This window comes from Thermobia domestica, chromosome 8, assembly GCF_964235325.1.
Source record: "Thermobia domestica chromosome 8, izTheDome1.hap1.1, whole genome shotgun sequence".
Taxonomy (NCBI): domain Eukaryota; kingdom Metazoa; phylum Arthropoda; class Insecta; order Zygentoma; family Lepismatidae; genus Thermobia; species Thermobia domestica.
The window spans coordinates 141,242,191-141,268,751 of record NC_137461.1 but is presented as its reverse complement, the minus strand read 5'-3'; the positions used below and the strand labels follow the sequence as shown (position 1 = coordinate 141,268,751).

At 36.0% G+C, this 26,561-nt stretch overlaps 1 protein-coding gene across 3 annotated transcripts in view; it reads right to left on the bottom strand.

Annotated features, from left to right (window-relative positions):
* The window catches only part of LOC145693252 (ankyrin repeat and death domain-containing protein 1A-like), a 76,329-nt gene that overhangs the window by 11,029 nt on the left and 38,739 nt on the right, over positions 1 to 26,561 (bottom strand). The window contains exons 6-8 of one of the 3 annotated variants that reach the window (XR_014132731.1): positions 13,192 to 13,343; positions 9,907 to 10,348; positions 4,335 to 4,428 (exon numbers count right to left, since the gene is read on the bottom strand). The gene's annotated coding sequence lies outside the window, so the exon portion shown is untranslated. Of the gene's footprint in view, positions 1 to 4,334; positions 4,429 to 9,906; positions 10,349 to 13,191; positions 13,344 to 26,561 lie in introns of those variants that run through there. The other 2 variants (XR_014132732.1, XM_081769079.1) reach the window with 2 other exon arrangements.

Genomic DNA, 26,561 nt, shown 5'->3' with positions numbered 1-26,561 from the left:
GTTAAGGTGTGTCGTGAGGAACAGAGGTCAAGGAATGACGGCCTGCACAACTCATGACTAAACATCAGCAATAGTGGACTAAAGAAAGGCCTCAATGACAGAGTTTACCGAGCATCCAACAGAATTGTTACCAAGAGCCACTAACGAAACACGACAAAGTGATGTGAACTCATCAATCAGAAACTGGAACAGTCTACTGCGACAATCATAGTCCAACGTGAACTACTTAATCTGAACATCCAAGGTCGGGTTGCAATTTCCAAAACGCTGATCAGCACAAACTCGCTTTGGCGCGAAGAAAACGGTATCAAGAATATAAAAAGTGGACCGTCAATAATTAGGCGTAATATGGTCCGATGAATCCTCTTTTAACTTATTTCCAACAAAGGCAATATTTGTGTATTTGGAACACACATAGAAGCTCATGCTTCGAACTGTTTCTTTCTTTAGGGGCAGTTCTGTGATGTGGACTGTTATTTCCTGGTATTTAGAAAGACTTATGATTACGTTCACACGACGCATTACTGCCAATAATTATGTAGACATTTTAGGTAGTCACCTATATCCTAGGGTCCAGATTCATTTCCAGCCAATGACGCAGGTTTCCAAGACGATAAGGCACCCTGACTTAATGAGGTCTGCTGAACCGCTGTTGAGGCGTGGTTTCATGAACATTTTGAACACCTCTTGTCAGTTCTAATACTCAACGACTCCGGAGAAGATATCATCCTTCATTCTCGCTAACGAAAACGACTGCTGCATTGCACAAGGAATGGTACATTCCTCTGGAAAGATTTATAACTTATACACCTCCATCCCACGACGGATCAGATCTGTTCTCGTCGTGGTCCCACGTCATGTTAAAGAAAATAAACCGTGATTTCTTCAAGTGTCTCCATTATTTTGATAATCACCTATGTATATATAGTCTTCTAAAAGTGACGGATTTCACTCATTCAGCACCACAAGAACTCACAATTTTTGCATTTAATTTGCCAACTCGAAAAGTTTCTTTTATTTCCACGTCAACACAGGCTTCATTAGTTGCTAACACGATTTCTAGGCGGTCACTCTCTGTGTGCTTTGTAAAATGTCTGGAGTGACACACTACTTTTTCTCTCTCTCTCTCTCTCATAAATCCAATGGTCTTATCTCGCGGGAGTAGGACGGGAGAAGTGCATTGTAGGATCCATCATGATAAATCCACCTGAAGTGTAAGTACATATTTAATCAATCACGAAAAGCGTAGGCCCAGTGGAAATTTGCACTATCAAGCTAGAAAATGATGTAAATGCTCCACTTGTATCATGTCCACATTAACATTATTATTTTAATGTCCAATTATCCGCTCACACGTCATGCCACACCATATGTTTACCTTTCGGCTAACATTTTCTACATCAAAAATCATATGCGGATTTATATTTCCCATATCCGGACATTGTGTTTACCTATCCAGTAAACTCAAAAGTGCACTCGTCCGAGAGAACAATGCGATCAAAATAATCATGGTTCCGTTCAATCCTATCAAACAAAGTTAAAAATTCTTTGGCTTGTCATCAAGCTTCAGAAGTTACAGCAACTGAAGTTTATAAAGATGAGGTCGAAGCTACTAGCTTTGCAATGCTCTATGAACTGTTGTTAGTAGTATACTTGTCTGTATGCTCTCCAATCAACTTTCATGGATTTCAATCAGATGGCTCACAAACTCGTTCAATACTGTCCAAACTTATTTTTTCTAACAAGAGCACTACCGGTTTCAATATAACTTCCTGTAACAATCCTTAATACTGTTCCCAGGATAGGTCTCGCTAGCAACTTGTTCTGACGTTTCTTTGCGTCTGATCCACTGCGCTACATACTGTTGATATACTCCGCTACATATTGCACTTTCTTCACCTGCACTTTAATTAATAAACGTAGCACCACTGTTACTGTGAAAATTACAAACACTTAACGGTAGTACATGAAACCTCTTCAGTTGACAATTGAAATACAAATATCAAAGATGTTAATAGTTCTCGAGTTATTGACAAGCAAAATTCATCAAGAGAATTTTGGAACACGCTGCGTGTATGTAACAAATTTTCCTTCAGTTTTCTCTCTATCTATTTCCTCTTTTTCTTTTCTGTATCTGATGCAGTATTTAACGAAAAGGTTGACACTATTTATAGTGTTGTGTGATAGTATTTTCATTTTTCTGGTAAGAAACTAGTTTTCCATTCTCGTTTTGGATTTTTTTTCTAACCATACACATCTATTAAATTTCCATATACTTACCAAAAAATATATTGCGAATGTTATCACGCAAATACAGAATACTTCTTACTCCATATTCACCACCCACTTGAAACTTAAATGTCCGCTCCCTCCCACCTCAAAGAAAGCCGAAATCCCAAATGTACATCTTATCCTGTATTCGACTTCTATCCGACTTTCGAACATACGACTACAACGACAACACATACATTTCACCATCCCAGTATGTTGCCAGTCTTTCAACCTCATTTATATTCTTATATGCATAAAGTGTCGAACTTTCTATAGTGCCGAAACCCTTACCTTCTCTTTCGATTTGAAATGAAATTTCTAGTTTAACCGTACGATTATGCCATTTTAGGCTAGTGAATGATTACGAAAGAATTGGTGGAATCAGAATGTGGGAAAATCAGGACATAATGTGGTCCACAACAAACTCACATGGCCTGGAGCAAGGATCCCGCTTTACCACTAAAACAATGCTGCTTGGATTGGATTTGAATCTAGCATCCCGTTCAGCAGCGAAACTATGACACGGGGACCTACAATTTAACTTCGGATTCGAACCATATGAGTTCCCGCTGGGAATCGAACCCGGGTTTCCCACGCCAAAAGCGAGGACGCTATCCACATAGCTACAAGGAGCTCAAAAAAGTCAATGTTGCCCCTCCACCACTCTTTCGATTCGCATCAATTATCACCGACACTCCTGCAGTTCTCAAATTCTCACTTACTTGTTCCAGAACACAATGTATTACAACAGTACATTCGACTATATTTTTCCCCTCAATGGAAGTCATAATCAAAATCCTTGCTCTGCCACATCTATCATAAAGACAATTTACCTTACTACGTTTCTCATATATATAATCCTATAACTTATTTTAATACTACTTCTACATACTTTTCATTCCATACTATCATTATTGTATTTTAATTACTTGTTTATTAGTGTTTCGGATATTTTAATTAATCTTTTATTTGAATTTGTTGAATAATATGAATTTTCAACTCTTCTTTTTTTAAAAAAAATACTTTCTCTGTTATTTTACTTAATTACACATGTAAATTTCTGTCATTTATTATTTCATCTCTACTACTCTTACCACAGCTTGTCTATTAATTTAATTTCCCTTCCATAAACTCTCTCCCCTTTCAACCTAGCAACAATATCACCCAACGCTTAATTCCAATATAGCGGCCAACCAGATGGTTCACATAAACTTTCTGTTCCACAACTTAACTTTTCTTTCTACTTTTTTTCCTTTACCTCCTTATCCAATGATGCGTTTAGCAAAATCGCTTCTAGTGTGCTTTACTTATTGTAAACAAACAAACAAAAAAAGCTTTCGGTTTTATGTCCCACCATTATGACCCGTAGGCTAAGGATATTCGAAAAATTAATGGAATTGAATAATGTGAAGAAAACACAACAGACAGGAATTGTCCACTACAAATTTCCATTATCTGAGATCGAACTAGAGTTTCCTCGCATTAGAAGTGAACGCTCTATCACTGAACTACCATGTTGAGTGGTCGTGTGTGCACAATTTTCTCTCTTTATTATTCTTGAGTTCCACGCTTAAGTCTCTTACATTGAAGAAGACAACAAGAAATAGTTAAAGAATGATGATAATAAAATAAGTGGTAAAAGAACAATACGTAATTCCTACGCCAGCCGTTACCATACCCTCTTTCCTTTACATTTTGTATTATCCCTCATCATTCTAATGTTTTTTTAATTCATTTGTTTTTTACTTATCTTCATCTGAATTTGTTTACTAATTTACATTTTCATTAATATTTTATATTTTTCAAATGTACTTTTCTGTCTTAATTTAATACACCATTCCACTACTCTTACCGACCAGCCCATTCCAACAAATTCCTTTGTTCCAACGTGTTCACACTGTATGTGCTAAGGTAAATATGATCAGGGTAAAAGTACTTCTCGAGGATTCGAAAGAGTATAATTACCAATCAGAGTTGTTTAGGCATATAAGGGAGATTCCAATATCCAATAAGTGAGATAAAGGTAGTTAAATAATGTAATATAAAAATAATATAGAAAGAAATATTTTGACACGTTCTTTATTAAAACTAAAAAGTCCACACTAAAGCTAATTTTGATAACAGGCATTTCTTAGCATCATATCCAAAACATTCATTCTGAAAAAAGAAAGAAAGAAAAAAACAATAGGGTACGCTGTCATAGTCATTTGCTTACATACATCGAGAAATATTAGTAATGTTAGTTGTAGCTTATCACTTCGTGGTCAAGTAGTTATCGTGCATGCTTTTCGTCACGAGTTCAACACCAGGTGACGGTGCCTGTCTCGGAAAACCCAAGTCATGCTTCCGTCTTATATAGTTTTGGTGTTGAAAAGGATATTAGACTCCTATCACTCAATTAATTAATTGTACCATACTTCCGCATCCTCTGAACCATGATCCATTTTATCATCAACTACTTTACCTTCTTGACAAAATTTATACTATGCGAGTAAGGTCTTCGCAGCAGATCGAAAATTTCTGATAAACATTGAAGTATGGAAGGTGAATCTTTCTGCTCTAAGAATGGATATCGACTTTTATTCGAAATATATCGACTAAAATGTTACATATTGTTGAAAAATTATACCACACTCAAGTGAAAAGATTCTGTGTTGTTTTGTACCTTAAAATCTAAGTGTATTACTTATGTCTGTCATAAATATTATATCAAAAGTAATCACTATCATTCTGATAGTCAATTATTTTTTTGATTATTATTATTTCAAAAATGTAGATACGGAATGATTTAACATGTTTCTGCTTTTTACGTATTTCTTGTTGTTTTATTGATATATTACTCTGAAAACCCTTGCACAACAACATAAACATGTCATTATTGGTAGTGGCTGTCCAAAGATATAATTTATTCATTTAATGCACTTATTACTATTTTCTCTAAAATATCAATGAATTCGTCAGAATCACCCTTACATCTAATTTAATGGTTGATTAGTTCAATGATGGTGTAATCTGCTTGTTACTGCATGTCAAGTCCAATCTTTTACCAAACACCAAGGGGTCAGTCCATATATAATCACCGAAATTAGAAAAAAATCCCGTCGACCATCTGGGATTTTGATGAAATTTGACAGACAGGTAACTACATCCCTCGTAAGAAAGCCTGTATTTTTTATTTTTATTTATTTTTTTTTATTTTCTATCTCTACCAGTTCTTGAGAAATTGACTTAGAAGTGAGGCAATCCGCATCGTGACTTGCTGAACACACTGATTATTTAAGTTTTCAATGAGCAAGAACTCTGTTACTAATTATGTTACATGAGTCAAAATTTTTCTGTAATAAATATATGGCTCGTTGTAATGAAGTACTATGTTGAAAGGGGCATGACCATTTTATGTTCGGATATATAAAATGTCGAAGTCAGTACTTTTTTTTACATCATCGTTTATACAGCTCATTTTTTAACGTGTCACAGATTTCCTAGATAAAACAACAATGCCTGTGTTTGTGTGCAGTACCTCACAGGGTAGTGAACTATATGCATCAGTAATGCAGAGCTGTTTACACTTTATTTACAGGATTTATGGGAGGTTAAAGTTGATATCATTGTTTAAAAAAACAACTTTTTGCTTATTTTCAGAGCCCTATTTAAGTATGATGACAGTTGAATATGAGTGATATTTTGGAAAAACATTGCTACTTATCTAATAAACAACTTTGGTGAATTTCAAAACCCTGATGTATTTCCTTCCATTGTAAATCATCGTCTTTGTCAACAAGTGTCGGTAGTCTTTCAGGTTTAGAACGGATATGGAGAATGGAAGTAATTAGAGAGATTCTCAACAGATGGTATTACTGGAGCCTGGTTTATCACATACTTCTTATACCTGGCCACTAGATGGAATTAGTATATGTTTATCACAGAAGTACCATTTTGCATTTGTGAACCACAGAAATGGAACCTTGTAGTTTAGGTGTTAGGAACGGTGACAAGTGCCAAAAATTATCATTTTGCAGGAAATCAGAATTGAAGAAACTTAAAGATATTGAAGAGACAGTGTATGTTACATTACTTTGGCAATTGTGGAAGGAAGGAGGCTGTGCAAGATTATCTAATAAACCGTTTTGATGATCACCTACTTGAAGGTGATGACTGTGTTAAATTTAAAAATTAGGTTCACACAGACCGGTTGACATTACAAACCCTACAGCTCTCGGTGAATGAGTTTTGTGACACATTGGCTCAGGGAATTGATAGTCTTAAAGAGCACTATTACAAAGCCAAGGCTCAAGCTGCATACCTGAGTAACATACAAAACTTCACTTCAGAAAGCAGAGCTAATTGTTTTACTGGACTTTGCCGAAAATTACACGTTCGTTATACAGGTCAAGGTTCAGGAGTATCATTGGGAGAAGTCCCAGGCAACTGTGCATCCTTTCGTGGTGTACTGTAATGATAATGGAACCCTGCAATGTATCAATTTCTGCTGCATATCAGACAGTTTGCAGCATAATGCTACTACTGTCTGTATATTTCTAAGGCATTTCATCACACACCTGACAAAAATCCTTCAAGATAGGCAGATTGATAAGAAAATTTACTTCAGTGATGGTGCTGGATCACAATATAAAAGTTACAAGGACATTTACAATCTATGTCAGAATGACACTGTCTTCGAAATCAAAGCAAAATGGCACTATTTTGCAACATTCCATGGCAAAAGCCCATGTGATGATGTAGGAGCAGCTACAAAAAGATTGACAACCAGAGCCAGTCTTCAGTCACCTACAAGACCAACTGTTACTGTACAAGGAATGTGCGAATGGGCTGACAGCAACATTAAAGGTATACATTATTTTTATGTCTGCTAAAGATATCTCGAGGGAAAGTGAATGCATAGAAAAGACATGCAAACTTGAAGATCATTCCTGGAACTCGCTCTCACCATGCATTTATACCAACTGAGGCAAACACAGTCCTCATGAAGATAATTTCTGCAGGCGAGTTTGGTACCACAGTGTATCTGGTGGAAGCAAGAGAAGAATGGCAACATGAGCTTCAGAGTGATGTGTACGCTGCATGCATGTATGGCAGTAGGTGGTACATTTGTATGGTCAACGAAGTGGCATGTGAAAATCAAGATGTACGTGTGAATTTCATGGTATCAGCTGAGTCTTCTGTGCTGTCATGGCCACTGCGGAAAGATGAATTGAGTTGATTTTGAGTTTAACGTCCCTTTTCAGCAGCGAGGCTATATGAGACGTGGACCTACTGATTAACGTGGAATCCGAACCACATGAGCTCCCGCCGGGTGCGGAAAGATGAAGTCTGGATACCATTCCATGGTGTTACCTATACACTAGAAGTACCTTTATTACAAGGTAGCAGTGGACGAACATACAGACTGGGTTATAATAGTTACCAAAAAGTACTAGCATGTCTTAAACAGTAAAGGAAGGTATGTTGTTTTGCAAAGTGTTAGTTCATATAAGTTTCCACAATTTCAAATCATTTATGTTTCACAATATGCACGTTCATTTGCTTATGTAATCTGTTCTACAGGTTTATTATATTCCTTTTTACTTTGTCTGCATGTCTTTTCTTTACATATTTGAACGCTCAATTTCTTATTACCAATATTGAACCGTAATTTTGACCCACAGAACTGTACTATTTTGTAACAATTAATTTCTTTCTATGGCAGGTTGTTTCTTCTTACAGTCTTACAATATATATTTCAAGTGCACAATCAGTGTAAACGATTGCACCTGGCGCACACATGCGTCTTTACTTCTATTCTCCATAACCGTTCTAAACCTGGAAGACAACCGACACCTGTTGACAAACACGATGATTTACAATGGAAGGAAGTAGATCAGGGTTCTGAAATTTACACAAGTTGTTTGTTACATAAGTAGCAACGTTTGTCCAAAATATCACACTCATATTCAACTGTCAACATAGTTAAATAGGGCTCTGAAAATCAGCAAAAAGTTGTGTTTTTTTAAACAATGATATCAACTTTAACCTCCCATAAATCCTGTAAATAAAGTGTAAACAGCTCTGCATTACTGATGCATATAGTTCACTACCCTGTGAGATACTGCACACAAATACAGACACTTGTTTTATCTAGGAAATCTGTGACACGTTAAAAAATGAGCTTTATAAACGGTGATGTAAAAAAGTGCTGACTTTGACATTTTATATATCCGAACATAAAATGGTCATGCCACTTTCAACATATTACTTCATTACAACGAGCCATATTTTTATTGCAGAAAAAGTTTGACTCATGTAACATAATTAGTAACAGAGTTCTTGCTCATTGAAAACTTGAATAATCAGTGTGTTCAGCAAGTCACGATGCGGACTGCCTCACTTTCACATCAATTTCTCAAGAATTGGTAGACAGAAAACTAAAAAAAACAGGCTTTCTTACAAGGGATGTAGTTACCTGTCTGTCAAATTTCATCAAATTCCCAGATGGTCGACTGGGGAGTGTTCGATCATTTATAATGGAATAACCCCAAGGGTAAAATAAAAGTGGGGGGGGGGGCACGGTGGCTCAGTGGTAGAGCGCTTAACTCTGATACAAGGGGTCCGATCCCTGGTCAAATACGTTTGTGGTGAACAACATCGTGTTTGTGGGTTTTCTCGGGGTACACCCGTTTCCTCCCACTTTCTCATTCCACCAATTCTTCCATCCCCATTCGCTTGCTTTGATCATCGTATCCTTGAGCCAAAAGTGTACACTCGTGGACATTAAAATGAAAGTCTTCATATCCTTTTGTTTCTTAAAATAAATGTAGCCCTTTTCGAGACAAGCCATGAAGGTTCGAGTGTAAGTGGAGGTAAAAGCTTCACTTTTTTGTCTCCGACTCTTACGGAGATGATGTATTCTGCACCATGCACCGGAATCCTTTTCTTCCTCAGCTTTCCACAGGCACCCATTTTACATAGGTTGAGTGAACCTGTGAGAGGGTAGAACGAAAAGACTATCCTGTCCTTATCGGGAATCGAACTTGGGTTGAGTTGATTTGAGTTTAACGTCCATTTCAGCAGCGAGGCTACATGAGACGTGGACCTACTGATTAACGTGGAATCCGAACCACATGAGCTCCCACCGGGAATCGAACCCGGGTCTCCCACGCCAACCGCTTAGCCACGAAGTAGCTTGGGAATCCAACTTGGGAGGCAGTTGGAAGGTAGATGACTTACCTACTACATTACCGCAGTTCTGTACTGCGAAATATTCTGTAAAATGCTAAAGAATTGAGTTGATTTTGAATTTAACGTCCCTTTCAGCAGCGAGGCTATATGAGACGGGACCTACTGATTAACATGGATTCCGAACCACATGAGCTCCCGCTGGGAATCGAACCTTGGTCTCTCAAAATATTAAAGAATAGATAAGGGTTTTTTTTTCTGTTTTCTGAGCCCTTGTATCTATACGAGAATTAAATGCATCTACCCTTTTCACGATTATCTTCCCGTAACTATGCCACTAATTGATGCAATGACAAATGCATTTAAGTGGTGAAATATCACAACTGGTTAAATCACCTGAATGATCAATATATAAATGGAAACAGAAACAATGACACTATATTTTACAACATGGAAGCTTACCTACTGAGATATTGATTCCAATATGTTATTAAACTTATCTTCAACTTTGTGCTTTTGATGACATTAAATACATAAGTCACACTTTCTGATAAATACATAAAAGTTCGTGCAATGTGAAGTGAGTTCAATTTATGGCATCGTGAGATTATTCACCACTGCTGAAGTGCATCTATGCTGCGAAACTACGATGTAAAGTCCAGATGGGACAATTCTGCGCTCCAGTAGAGCAAGAAGCAACCACAACGTAGCCCAGGAACATCTGGAGAACATCTAATACTTGAACAGGCGGGTGGAGGAAGGTATGACCATCTTGTCCCACCCTACCACCAAATGCATGCAAACTTGATTGAATTGTGTGCAATTCCTTATTGGGTAAACCAAATATTTTGGTTTCAGTTCCATCCACATTTCCTTTCACTACTATGTGAGGCATCGTGCACCCCTAAAAAGAAAGAAAAAAAATCAAATATTATTTGAGAGTTTCCTGCTAAACTTGGGGACCAGTGTAAAAGGGATGTCACCTAAATAATAAGCTAATCCTTCACACTGTATTTTGCTGTTCTCCAATATCGACAACAAATGCTTCCTCAATTACACTTTCATATATGTAAACAGAAAGAGATCATTCGCCACCTTTCGTTATTACCGATAATTTTCATCAATCTTTACAATGAATTACTTCGATACAAATATTAAGTAACATTATTTATTAATAATAAATAACCACTGAATTAGAAATAACTAACATTACTTAGTATAGGTGACTGGGATCTAGTTCTGCACTTAAGATGTATATTGAGGTTAATGAGGTTATGGGGATCATGGAGAAAATAAAAGTATTAAGCCATATGTTTCTATAGAAAGAGAATTAAAATTTCCAAGACTGTCCTACATGGTACCTATATCCTTTGACGAGAAAACAAAACTGACTAACGGTTCCATGCGTATGGTACCTATTAAAGTCAAGATTGTAGTCGCAACTTTTATATATGAACCTATTTATTACAAATTTTGGGATATGGCGACACTCCCATTATTATCGTTATTAGATAACAATCGAGTGGCCATTTTCCGGGTCCTGATAATCGAATATATAGGATAGAATAGCAAATGTGAATATCTAGGGACAAATCAAAGAGATTCTTAACCAATCATAACTAAGATCAAACAAAAATTTAGAAACATCGACATTTAAAATTTGTTAACGGGTAATAAGCAAGTCACATTCTTCTACTTCGACAACGTTTCAGTTGTTAAATCTTAATCTAGAAATGAAGAAAGACAAAGCCAAATTAAACAACTTTACAAAGCCAAGTCCTTTCAAAGTCAAACAATATTCAGTTTCAGACACAAAATATTTCTGTGGTAAAATGCAATTCCATTAGCAACTTTTAAAGTAATTATTTCAAATAATCATTTTCCTTCCAATTTATTCCTAAGATAGAATATGTATCTTTTGAAATATAATCATATATCTAAGAATGAATTGAAACACCTTGTAATACAATAATTTACGAAAAGACTATTTCCACATTTGTATGGAATAAACTAAAATGTGAAAACGTGCCTCTGTGAATTAATAATACAAGTTTGCTAACAAACCGTGCTTCTTAATTTCTATTATTCTGTGCTCAGCATCACGTTCAAGTACAGTGCTTTAAAATGTGAAACATTCCACTCTGTTAAAGAAAAAAAAAAAAAATGCTGGTAAATTATAAAGTACTGTGCTCTTCAAATAATGGCTTTGTTCAACATGCTTTACATTTACTGATAGAATGTAATCTGTAATCTGCACCAGTTATATATAAAAGCCAGTAAGCAGCAGTGTAGCTGGAATACTTGATACAGCAAATTGGGAAAGACAAGAAAATAAAAGTTCTCCTGAGGATGTACCATTTGCAATTGAGGACTTTACGCAGTAGTTCTTCCCTACCTTCTTTAGTTAGAAATATTAATAATCATAATAATTTAGAGAACTCCTACGCATCAATGACATACACTCTATTCTTCTTACGTTTAATGTACTAGAAAACATTAAATTGTATTTTTAAATATACATTCTAGAAATAAGGATGCGGTTATGTCATTATCAGCTATTTTTTCTGGCCAACACGACCCAATCTTTAATTCTCATTTAATTTTTCGCACCCTTCTCTACACTCCATGCATATTTCCCGATGAAGAATTTTAACATTTGGTAACAGTTTCTACGAAGAGATTTGAATGAACAACCTGGCGATAAAGCCTCTATTTTCCACTGATTATTAAAAACAGATTTCAGTACAATAAACTGCACTTAGGAACGTCAACTTGAAATTTATGAAAATGTGAAATTATACTTGTAGTATGGATTTTAAAATTAGGAGAATGAAATTGTTTGTTGCACTTTTTGCGTTGTTGATATTTTGAGTTATTCCTGGGATTCGTTCACTAGCGCACTCGATTTATATTAATTCTCATATAATTCTCATTTATATATTAATTCTCATATGCAGTACTCTCCGACTGATCTATATTGGGTGAAGTTAATGATACATTCATCAATTTGCAATTATATACCGCAGTTGTAGGCACTGTCGAAATATTATTTGTCCACTAAGTTGCATATTTTGATGATGTTCATATTCTCTCCTAATTTATTTGTTTCAAAAGGAACCCAATGCAACTTTCTCTTCAGACGCAATGATGGTAGAGTGTGAAATGAAACAGTACTGAAGACACTCTAACATCAACGGTATTAGGACAAATAAGATTATTAAATAAAGATCCCAATCTACTAGGGAGGCTGTATTATAAGTCCTCAATACTCATATGCGAGAAATTTGTTCTAAAGACTCCTTAAACGTTTCTTAGAAAGAGAAAAATAGTATAATTTTATAAGGCTTTGAAAAGTTAGTACTTCTCTGGAAACTAAATAGCTTACCTTCAAATGCTGACTGACTATAAAATTCATTTTCATTCTAGTGTATAATTTGATAGAATATACTTCATAAAGGATGACTCATAAAACACGGTAACATTTTCTTTCTTGTTAATAATATACAAGGAAGTTAAATTCATTATATATATATATGCAAGATATGCAAGTGTAAAAGAAACAAGAAGTAATTTGTATCAATCCTAACCTGGAACAACAAGTTTTCAATTTAAGGTGAGGCGATCCATTTTAGATGAACATGATTTAACTATTAGCAACGCTACTCTGTAAATGTAAAATAAAATTAAAGCAACAACAAGTACAATACATGCTTTTTTCCTTCAACTAATTTTGCATATTTAACTTACTATTCGGAACACTACAAAATGTGTCCTGAACTATACTAATATACCATCCCCCAGACAAGCTCTATTCATCTTCTGGCTCTGGAGGAATTTCTGGAGGTAATTCCACACTAGCTGTACTGACCATACTATGTAAGCTGGGCTTTCTCCGATAGCTGGAAGAGTGAAATTGATTGTCTAAATCTAGCTCAAGTTAAGTAACTAGTCCAAGTGTTGCCTCGGGATACTTTTTTTTTTTTATTCACATCATTTTCTGTAGAGAATATACATGTTACATATTTTACTATACGTCCATATGAGGGTCATTATGATTTGGCGTTGTTAACTTCTGTCAATATGCCTATTTTATTCTAATGTTTACTTTATTCTAATGTTCACATAGCACATTGAAAAAAGTCAGGAATTCTATACAGTTTTCTGATACAGATCAAGAATTATTTTCTACAACATCCTACTTATTTCATTTGACAAGAAATTTAAAATGTCTTGTGAAGCATGTAGAAACTATTAATAATAATAAACTCATACAAATGCTGTTAATGTATATGGGGATAATTTGAAATATGTAAGTCTTGCCTATATCTAAGAGCAGTGATGGTCAAATGGCAACTTGCTAACAAAAATAAAAAAGTATGATTTTTGTTTCACACTCTTGTAAAATAGTTTGACAACGTCACTGTTTCCACTAAAAGGAATGTTTATTGTTCTATTATATATTGAATGATTTTGTTTTAATAAATTAGTAATAACAATATATTCATATTCTTAAACAGTCATCGCTGTATATTTAGTTTTACTTATTTATCTATTTTTATCTATCTAGCTCTCAACTATGGCTCTTATTTTTTTCTGACCTTCAGTTCATTATAAACTACCATCACTGCCTAAGACGGTCTTCTTTACCGAAGTACGAAGTGTCATACAAAGTACGAAATATTATAAAGTATTGTATATTGGTGCGCTTTTATACACACACAATTAATATGGACCGCTTGGATGCCAAGTGGTGTAACTCAAAAGTCGAAATTTTCCACGAGAGGACTTTGAACTTCAACATCTCACATAAATCGCATCAAAAGAATTCTGTTCGCTAACAGCATTAAAAAATAAACTTCATAATTTGCTTTTAGTTACAATCATAAAGAAATATGAATTTTTCATGAGATATTAAACTTCAAATTTCTCTCCAGAAAAATTCCCAATTTGGAGTTACACCACTTGGTATCTAAGCAGTCATTACTACCAACATAAAGCTACTGCTTTTGTTCCTTTTTTGGTCCTATCTTAGCGTTCTTTCGGTAAGACGATGAGAAATGAAAGATAATATGAAATGACATGTGAAAAGACAATCATGTAAAATCCATGCTCTCAGTGGGATTCAAGTCCGCAACAAAGTTAAAAAAAAAAAAAAAAAAAAAGTTTGGTGCCTTAGACTGCTCAACCATCCCAACCGGTTACTTTTGTTCATATTGGAAGCTTCGAAGACTGATTGATTCCGATCCGATGTAACAAGTAATCACTTCTTCTTCTTCTACTACTACTACTTCTTTTCATGGTCCCAAGTAGCGTAATCGCTAACATACTCGATTCCGGAATTCGATTCCCGATAGGAATACTCAGTCGGAAAGATTTCAAAAACTTTTTAGGCATGCTATTTTGAGCGAGGTTTTTCTCGTTCACACCAGTCGAATGTTGGGATGGTACATGACAGTCCCAGACCGCTTCCTTTTTTCCCCATTTCCCCACTTTCCCTTCTTCCGCATACTGTGATTACTGGGGGACGTCACTCCTTATACGCGACGGGCTTAAAAGAATGCCGAATACCCAGAAATATAATTCCTAATTCCGTCTTCTTTTATTTCCCGTTACTAAAATATTATTTGATTTTGAGCTTAGTGTTCCTTTCAGCAGCGAGGCTATATGAGACGTAAGCCTACAGATTCATCTGGAATCCGAACCACACGAGCTTCCGCAAAGAATTGAACCCGGATCTTGCACGTCAAAGACGCGTATGCTAACCACCTAACCACAAAGAAGCCAACTAAAATATTATTAGACTTTTTTTTTTCGGGGTTTGACGTCCTATTTCACCATCGATATACGAGGGTTGGAACTTTCATTGTGGCAACACTGCTTTAGAGATGATACGCAACGGAATTAAATAATGTCCCTCGCACTACATGCTAGTTACATATCTTGCTACGCAACGGAATTAAATAATGTCCCTTGCACTACATGTTAGTTACATATCTAACTTCCTCAGTACAAATGGACTCGCGTTTCCGACGTCACGCGCGAGGGCAGTAAACGAAAACAAAGCATTGTGAAGCGAGCAGTCTATGTTACACATATACACGTACGCAAGCGGTGCACGGCAGATACTGACTGATTAAGGATTAATGGGAATGTCAGCATCGAGATTATTTGTCCCCATCAAGGTCAACACGAACCATATATAAAAATCCAACTGATTAAAATTAAAGAAACTACAAACGGATGCAAAATATAAATAAAAAACGAAAAGATACAAAATAAATATATGAGAATAAATATAAAACAATAAGAATACAGAGGAAATAAATAGAATTAATAGTAATAACAGAGAAATATATAACATGAACAATAGAGAAAACATAACAATAAATAACAATAACAATAAATAGTGAAAAAAGTAATAGTAAAAATTCAGAAATTAATGCCTGAGCCGAATTTGTGCACGGGAACCAATCACCGCCCACTCGGTATTTATTAGTTCAGTTTCCACCATGTCAGATTTCAAAGAAACTGCAGGTGGCTTACGAACAGGTGGAGATAATGTTCTTTTCGGAGAAAGAACCATGTCATTGAGATGAAATTTTTGTTTGGAGGAGCCCAATATTTTTGAACGTACTGTATACTGTAGATTTTCAATATATATTCTTCGGTCCATGTAGTATATTCATTTGTTCCTTAGTCAACCAAAATTAATGTGGAAGCTTTGAATAACCCAGTAGGAATTATATTTTGCGGAATAATATCTTTATTTATACATTATTTTAATGTAAGCCCTGTATATGGGCATTTCAAATGGATGAATATCCCCTTCGGGATCCTATGGTACAATTTGTACCATATGCACTTTTCATGGTACATTGCGTTATTTCTCTTCTATTTGAGCTTTTTCGTCCGTTTTTTTTTTTTTCAGAGGCCTTGCAGAAGACATTACGTATGGTTTCAGACCGTCCTGCGTCCAGACATAGGAGGTGATGACGTCATAAGTCAAACCTTTCTTTTCTCATTTTCTAAGCGTATGTTCAATATTTTTCTATGTAGAAGATTGAAATTTTGCACAAACATTCAGTCCACGGAGTAGTATGTGCCAGATTTTTTGTTCCGATGTCAGTGCTAAAACAGGGGGGGAACCAGATGGGCAAAGGGGTAAAAATAGGGATTTTTTACCCCAAAAATCCCGTTTTTCGTCATTTTCCCGCCTTACATACATGATAGGACCACGTGAGTCATACCGTCTGAAAGGCAGTTCTATTCTGAAGAGAACGACGGTCGAATTATTATCCTAGAGTAATTAGGGATGTCTCAGGGAATTTTTAAAAAATATACTTCTATATAGGGAAATATGGGGCATTGTCGGTGTATATATTTTTTGGCGGGCTTATTTTTGAACGTAGAAGATTGAAATTTTGCACAAACATTCAGTCCACCGAGTAGTATTTACCAGATTTTTTGTTCCGATGTCAGTGCTAAAACAGGGGGAAACCAGAGGGGCAAAGGGGTAAAAATAGGGATTTTTTTACCCCAAAAATCCCGTTTTTCGTCATTTTCCCGCCTTACATACATGATAGGACCACGTGAGTCATACCGTCTGAAAGGCAGTTCCATTCTGAAGAGAACGACGGTAGAATTATTATTCTAGGGTAAAAGTGGGGCATGGTAGGGAAATTTTTTCTGGTGGGCCTATTTTTTCACGTAGAAGATTGAAATTTTGCACAAATATTCAGTCCACCGAGTAGTATTTACCAGAAGTTTTTTTCCGATTTCTGCGTAAAAACAGGGGGATCCAGAGGGGCAAAAATTGAAAAAAGGAAAAATTTGCCCCAAAAAATCCCTTTTATCAGGAATTTCCCGCCTTAGATACATGATGGAGACATGTGAATGGTACCGCCTGAAAGACAGTTCTATTCTGAAGAGAATGATTGGCGGATTATAGTCCTAGGGTAATTAGGGATGTCTTAGGATTTTTTTCCCCTGAGATCATAGTGTTTTATGGTAATTTGGGGCATTGTGGGAATTTTTGATAAAAATTCTCCCGCCCTTACTATTCAAGATAGAAACTTGAAATCTGGCACACACATTCAGTATACCAAGTACTATTTATCAGATTTTTTTTGATGGCTACGATCGCACAGGGGGGGTCCAGGGGGGGCCAAAGTTCGAGAAAAAAAATTTTCCCTCCGAAATTTTCACTTTGACATTTTTTTTCCCGCTTCTGGTATATGGTATGAGCATGCAAGTGGTACCATTCGAAAGCCAGCTCTATTCTGAAGAGAATGAGGTATGAACCATGATCCTAGGATAAATAGTGACGATACAGTAGCTGCTTGACTGAAAGTCTAAAAAATAGCCCAAAAAGCCAGGATCCGGAAAGCGATATCAAAATTATATACTTTAATGCTATACGAAAACATACGCCCACAATTGGATAGAAATTCTTGAAATTATCCACTACTCTGATATTTGGCAGAATAATTTAGACCCCCTTCGTCCCTCTGAGATGCCCACATCCTCGCACAAATCCGGTTTCATCTAATTTTTACTATTTTCTGTTCGCTTTATATTTTCCGCCGAAAAAACTCTTTGTTCTGATTGGGACTATTTCCGAAGCTCTAGTATTAAGGCGCGATCTTGTCATTCTCTACCTGGGACGATCTTGAAACTAGACCACGTTAATTTCACTTCAAAATATATTGGATTTTTTCATGGAAAAAACAGTATTATCAAGGTAAAATTATTTTTGAATAATGACTAAATAGCCAGAAAGCAGTTGAGAGTCTCAAAGTATTGAAATCTCATTTTTAAACAGTCAGAAAATCAGTGATAAATAGAAGTCAGCTTGGCAGATGCCATGTTTACATTAACAAGTAACTATGGACAGGTTCTTCAAAGTGAAGTGCGATAGTTTCTCATCTTGTGATTTCATCAAAGTACGTGTGGAATTAGTGCCTTTCATCTGAAAATTTTACCTTCACCCTCCATACGTTCAGTTTAGGGTTACGGTAGCCTGTCCATCTTTATGTATTTTGTATGTAGTAGATGTGATTTTATTATTATTATTATTATTATTATTATTAACATGGCGATATGTGTAGGTTCCTTTGTAGTTGCATTAATTACCATTATGTCAGTGTAAGTTAACACAGGGACTCATTTATTCCTGAGTTGATCACAACTTCCAACGATAATAGGCTAAATAAAGAATCAAAAAAGGGTTTTTCTTCTTTCAGGAAAGGAACCCTTACCATTAGTAGTTTTAATATGTTCTTTCAGGGGCAGTGAAAGTAATTCTGTAATGCGTGATTCCATTTCAAATCGTCCAGGGTGGTCCACACGACTGTCTCAGATTTAGTTTATTTTTTAAAATAAGAAACTTCATACAAAATTATTAGACCCGTATTTTTTCTTTTTGCTGAAAAAAAAAAAAATATTCGATATACAGCTTTCCAAAATGGTTGCCCTCCTCTCGGATTGATAGAAAAAATGAAAAACATGTCAAATTAAAAGTTCTGTTGTAGAGAAACAAGTGTACTTAGTAACATAATCGCAGTAGCAGGAAGAGTATAAAGTTGTATGGTTTGGTGGAGGGCCAAAATTCGTCTATTGGTCCAATGAGAATCGCGCAATTCACCCGCAAGGTTGCCAACTTTCGTGATATTTTTGCTAACTTCAAACATTTTTGTCCTGTCCTCACGAGCAATATCAACCATCTGCTTCTAGCATCGAAATCTATTCCATAAGGTCTCTTGAAAATATAAAGGATTTACGTTTCTGATTATTACATCCTACGTTATAGCATGATGAAAAGTGAGAGTGAAACTGAGAGTGTTTGTGTCTGATGAAGAGGACGTTAGGTCCTTGAAACTGTAACACATTGTAAGTATAGTTTTTAATATATTTCATTCTGCTCTGGTCAGAACTGTTTTTTATTTGTTACTCTACTTATCCAGAGCCATGGAGTTTGTTCATTATTACACTAGCATCTCGTTTCGTACCAAGCTGTCGATCTTTCTCCTTCAAATATTTTCATTTTCCTTAGTTTTAAACTAGATAGCGATTGAAATTAAATGACACCTCAAGGTTGGCGCCTTGCGAATGTGGGAGCTACTAGTAAGGTTTGGCAGACAACTTACTAGTACTTTTTTTTTTTTTTTTTTGTAATTTTTGTAAATCCTAGTTAGAATTTTCTCTATTTTATCGACTTTATTCTAGTTTCTATACTTTACTCGGAACTCTTCTCAGTTTCTGAGGGGTCGGATATTTTTTTTTATTTAGAAATTCTAAATTAGAGATCATACCATCCTTCCGGCTGGACTGGCCATAATCTGAGTGAATTGGTACCGAAAACGGTTAATAGTCAATCATTCCACGGGGCTTATTCCTTGTGAGATGGTTGCCTAGAAGGCACGGACTCGTACTTAGGCACTCAGAGACCCCGTTGGGCCACGCATTTTAGTAGGCCACCTTTTTCGGTATATGAAAGCATATTTGGCTGAGAATTGTCATATGTCTAAATTCGACCACTTATCTTTGTAGTTTTAGTGTCCTAAATTATTCCTTTGGTGCCGCTTTTGCTTTCTCTTTCTCTTCTCTATCTCTCTATTCTCTTCTTCGAGATTTTTTAAAATTTTTACCCTCCCCCTCCCCCGGTTTGAACTTGACGTATATCAATCATTCAACATATATCATTTGAACTTGATTTACTAACTGAGATGTCGCGAAACACGATTCGTAGAGGTATTCGTTGATGTGGAAGATTAATGGAACGTTTCTCTATCATATTTCGACCCACTGCGATAGTGAGCGATGGTTCAGTACACGATAAAATGTTATTTTTTATTATCCGTTCAGAATTCTGTGTTAGACTATCAGTTATTTCTACTTTTGTTTCCATTGGTAACCATAAAAGTAAATGATGATATAGTTGTTCTGGGCCGAAAAGTGGTGTTAACCTTTTAGAACCACATAGTTAGACATAATTCTGTGTTTACGTGCTTACTATGCGAATTAAATGTCTACCAGTCTTAATAAAATACTTGGGAATATTAATCTTATTATTATGTGCGGTCAGTTAGTTATTTGTAAATGTGCGATATATTCGGATTCTCTCTTCGGTGAAGTGTTGCAACCTAGAAAATTTAATTTGTCAGAGTTATCGAGTTGAAAGTTTAAATGATTGAGTGTATATATATATATATATTGAGATGCAAATATGTGTGGAACATGTGATATTGAAGTAAAATCTATAATGGTGAATTGAATAAATAAATATGTGTAAAGGGTCTTGGTATCTTACCCCGAACGGTCCTTGGTTGCTATAGTTCCGAAATATCCAACAAATATAAAATGTGAATGTTAGAAGATACCGCTGCATGTTAGATATTCTCTTCAATCTTTGTAATAATATTAAGTAACTTATGTAACAGTTAACATCATCTGTAATACACTAACTGCGTGTAGCATGGGATTAGGGCAGGTCATCGTAACCCTAATGTATCCTTAAATTTACCCTCAATTTAGTAAACTAAAATCCTACTGTAAAACTACATATCGATTCCTTCCCTTCTATACGAATCCTCAACCTTGATCCGTGTTTTCCATCCCAGTAGTCGTCTTCTCAGTACAAACGAAAAGCCTTCTGGACTGGGAAAATTCTCGTTTCTTTCTACATTGTGTGAATCTAACGATAACTGTGTACAACTGGTAGTGCAATGTGATATTAACTTAAAGATCGTCAACGAATGGGATAGTAAGTGAATGATACATTAGTCACCGTGATATCAGTGACAAACCTTTGATCTTTTAAACCCAGAAATGGGAGAAATGTCTTTGATAGACACTTCGACGAACAGAATATGTGTCAGTTACAATGAGTAAACATAATCTTATGTGTGTATAAGAAATGTAATAAAGTGAAATGCATGGACACCAGAAAGGATGCTTCGATAATACGTATGATATTATAGCTCGCGTGAAAGTACGAGAGGATTCGTATAATTACTTTAAACGTTTTCATATATGAGATAAAGACTCATTTCTAACCATCACCTCAAGCTTTTTTTCCCTTCACTCATCATATTGTAGACTGTAATTATTCGCGAACTTGTATCATATTTACCAAAAAGTTAAAGAAAAATATATTTTTTTGTCTTTCTTTTTATCTGATTGTTATTATATATATATATATATATATATATATATATATATATATATATACAGGGTGGTAGGTAACTCCACCGAAAAACTTTTGGAGGCTGTTCCTTATACGAAATGAAAGAAAAAAGTTCTAATAAACATGGGTCGAAAAACTTATCCTTTCAGTTATGAACTACCGAAAATTCGAAATATCACGTTTCAAAACATCCTGGCTTAGAAACTATAGTGCCTATCCCAAGCGGTTTAAGGAATTACATAGGAAACGCTCTATCTAAATATCCGGTATCAGCGAAACGAACGCACCATTAGTACTTAACCTTCTTACGTCCCTCGGGTCCATTTTGACCCAAAGCGATTTTTCAACTTGATTATCTCGGACCCTAGGTGAGCTGTGATCATCATGCTTCGTGACTTTTAGTTATTTTACCAAATATGTGTTTTATAGAAATTTCGATTCAAATCTCCATCCTGTTACGTCACAGTAGAAAAACTAACACATAAGTTCCTCGGGTCCATTTAGACCCATTAGTTCAATGAATATTTAAGTGACTGAAAAATCATTATTGAATGGATTTCTGATGATAATACATCCACAAAACAATGCAAAAATTATTATTATTATTATTATTATTATTAGTTATTGCACTGTCCGAAAATAATTTAGTTTCTTCCAGTATACTGTACTGGCAAAATTGTTTAGTTTTTTTCAGATACCTTGTATTGGTAACATTGTTTAGGTTCATTTTGGATAAGTTTTTATTCGTAGTATTGCTTGTTTCCCCGTTGTGCAGTAATAACAGTCCATTTTGTTGTCCAAAATGACTGCTTTGACACCAGAATAATTCAAAACTTTTTACTTTTTCTGACGATGAAGTGACATCTGAAACGGAGGATCAATATCAGTGCAGGATCTTTGTCTTCGTCTTCCCTGTCTGATGAAAATTACTTGGAAAGCTCTGATTGAAAACTGCATCAAGATCTCCCTCGTGGCTAAGCGGTTGCGCCTTTGGAGTGAGACACCCGGGTTCGATTCCTGGCGGGAGCTCATGTGGTTCGGATTCTACGCTAATCAGTAGGTCCACGTCTCATATAGTCTCGCTGCTGAAAGGGACGCTAAACTAAAATCAACTCAACTACATCAAACAAACAAAAATGTGCTAAGAACAAGTCCAGCCCGAGAAATCGTACGATCGCTCCATGGAGAGACACAGGAGGAGTGTGTTCATCAAACGACGAGTAGCCCAGATGTTCTGAGGGAAAGAGGTATTGCCACATGTGAAAGGGCAAAAATACGATCAAATACAGTTTGTGAAACAAATTTATCTGTAAAAGACATCCCAATCAGATTGGTGAGCAACGTCAAAAACAGTAAAATGGGTGTTCACATGTTTCAAGTAGCATAAAAGAAAACAACCATTTACGTGGATTTTGTTCTCAGAGGTTTTCAATAAAAGTTAACAGGAATGCATGACCTAACCTAACCAAAAGTAACCTAAATAAAACCTGCTTGCAGCAGAAGTCAAAAGTGTATATATATATATATATATATATATATATATATATATATATATATATATATATATATATATATATATATATATATATATATATATATATGTGTGTGTGTGATGTTTTAGTGTTCTAGATGCAAGGAAATCTCTGGCATGTTAAATTTCGGTGAATAATAAAACAATTGTACAATTATTTCTAAATATTTGAGGACGACAGGAAAATATATCATGTATTTAAAAAATATAGGGGGCCGAGGACATTCCCCCCCCAACAGTGACGCTTGTCTAGATTTGACCCATCTTTTGTTATATTTGACACAAACCAGTCACAACGCTATTGCATGTAAAAATGTAGTGTAAACTACAAATTGAAACATAAAAAAATAAATGGGTCCATTTTGACCCAGAGGAACTTATGTGTATGCAAAAATCGAGGGACGTACAACGGTTAAAGGAGTATCCTTATACTTCAACTTCCTTTTCACAGTTCCTTTCACAGATAACGGAAGATGGTAAAACATGGATATTTAGATAGAGAACATAGCGCAAGGTGTGACTGAATCGTTCGATCAATGGGGGAAGCGGAACTGCTGTCCCATCAGCCCTTGCGACTTTGACTTGATTCCTACGATGAAGGAACCTCTTTGTGGCATTCGTTGCACAACTGTTCAAGAGGTTCTTCAGGTAGAAGATGGACACATTAGAAAAAAATGAAATGAAATCTTTTGAGTTTTACGTCCCACGGATATGCCGGTTAGACTAAAGGAGACGGTGATTATGAGTAATGAATGAAATGGTGGAATGAAGAAAGTGGGAGGAAACGGGAGAACCCCGAGGAAACCCACGCACAAGGTGTTTGTCCACCACAAAGTTCACTTGGCGGGGGCTGGGATCGAACCCGGGACCCCAAACACCAGAGGTGAATGCTCTACCACTGAGCCACCGCAGCCCCCCTGGATACACAACAGGTGTTGCTACAGACATCCAACGGCTTCCACATCGTTGGTAAGGCTTATATGTATACAAGGTTGGTGATTACATTGAATGACTGTAAACCTCTGTAACATGTATCTATTTTCTATCATTGTAAATAAATAATGGTCACTATTCAAGTTTCAACCCACGTGTAAGATGTGGTCGGTCCTATCGCTAAACGTGGAATTCGTATCATATAATACATGTATTTTCGAAAGGTCTCCTGCATTAAAGGGAAAACACTATTTATAAAATATTAGATGAATGACAAAAATGGGAAGGTTTTATCTTATCACTATTATTACTAATTACTAAGCGCACTGAGTAAAACAGCTTTATTAATGGTACTAGTGAAGCCTGAAAATTCACGCAAACTTCTGAACATGTACGCTATTTTCCATATTCCTTTTTATTTCTCAACTTACTGATCTTGAGTCGTTGGTTGTTACATGACGGTCACAAAAGTTAACTGAAATATACTAATTTGGCAGTATGTAGTAACAATACTTCACACAGGATAATTTTCGACAGAAGTTGAAAACTTACCTAAAATGGTAAGTATGAATTTTTTATTAATGTGCATAGGCCTCTCACAGTACTGTAGCAGCCATCAGGGAAAGGGGTCATTTAATACACCCTCCATTCCAAAAGAAACCGAACGTTTTAAAAAAACAAAAAAGCAATGTACATTTTGGAACAAATCATTTTTATTAATCAACGTATTCCCCTTCTGCATCGATACACATATTTGCTCGCTCCAACAAGTTGTCAAACGACTTCTCCATGTCCTTTATTGGAATGGTCTTTAGGACGGCGGTCGTCGCCCTCTCAATGGCATCAATCGATGCGTGCCACTTTCCTTTCATCGCCAAATGCAGTTTCGGGAACAGATAGAAATCGCACGGAGCGAGATCTGGTGAATAGGGCGGATGATGTAACCGAATAATGTGATTTTTGACCAAAAATTCAGTTACAAGTCGCGAACGATGAGATGGTGCATTATCGTCCAAAAGAGTCCAACTGCCAATTTCGCGATATTCGGGCCGAATACGACGAATTCTTGCCAGCAAACGCTTCATGACGCCCAAGTAAAACTCTCCAGTGACTGTCTGGCCGGGCTGAACAAATTCTTTGTGGATAATTCCTTTTGAATCGTAAAAACAAATCAGCATCACCTTAACTTTTGACTTCACCAAGCGACTTTTTTTGGGTGTTCCTTCATCCGGCGCTCTCCATTCAGCACTTTGCCGCTTTGTTTCGGGCTCATATTCAAAACACCACGTCTCGTCACCAGTTACAATCGATTTCAAGAAGTTTCGATCCTGCCGAGCACTTTTAACGATGTCTTTGCAATGCGCAATTCGATCAACTTTTTGGTCTTCGGTGAGTTTGTGTGGTACAAACCGCGAATCAACCTTCTTAAGGCCCAAAACTTCGGTCAAAATGCGGTATGCGGTTGTTTGAGGAATGCCTAATTCCATTTCAATAACTTTCACCGACGATTTTTTGTTATGTTTGATGAATTCACGCACTTTTTCGATGTTTTCTTCCGATAATCCGGTTCTCGGACGGCCTGATCTTTCGTCATCATTCAGCGTCTCTCTACCCGATTTGAATTGCCTGAACCACTCGTAAACTTGCGTACGGGATAGACACTCATCACCATATGCATTTTGTAGCATTTGGTGCGTTTCACTAAAAGTTTTTCCCAGTTTAACACAAAACTCAATTGCAGCTCGTTGTTTGAAACTCATTTTCCGACCGATGTACACAACACACTGACAGTTGAAACGCAATAACTTTGTTGCCGTGCATCCAAATGTCATGACATTTATACCAGTTGTCAATGAGGGACTACGCCATCTACCGGTAAAATATTACAACAGATGGCACTAGTGGTACTATTTGTTTTCAAAAGTTCGGTTTCTTTTGGAATGGAGGGTGTATGTAAAGCAGATTTAATAAATGTAGCTCTCACGATTCTTGTCGTACTAGAATGAGTAGGCTTTAAATAATTTTATATTTACAGACAAAATTCTTCTCTAAAGATGAATAGGTGACGTTTTGTGGCTAAGACTTAAACACGCGTGCATTCTGTATTCATGGCCCCGGGCTCTATCTCCGGTAGAGCTAATGACCTTGAGGAATGTATCAAATTCAATTTATACAGTACAAATCGTCTTACTAGTTTGGCACTAAAAAGGAATATTAAACCCCAAACAATAAACGGAAATTTGAACTGATCTTGGGATGAGCTAATTTAAGTCACAAAACTACAAAAAATCACAACCTCCAAGTATTTTATTAAAAATTAATTGAATTCATACAATACTATAACTTAAAAAACAAGTTTAAAGTAGCAACTTCTACATGATTTTTTTCCACCAAGCTCTCTAGCAACATTACTCTAACCTGAAATCCAAAACAAACGGTAATCTAACAAACGTTTAAAATAATCGTATA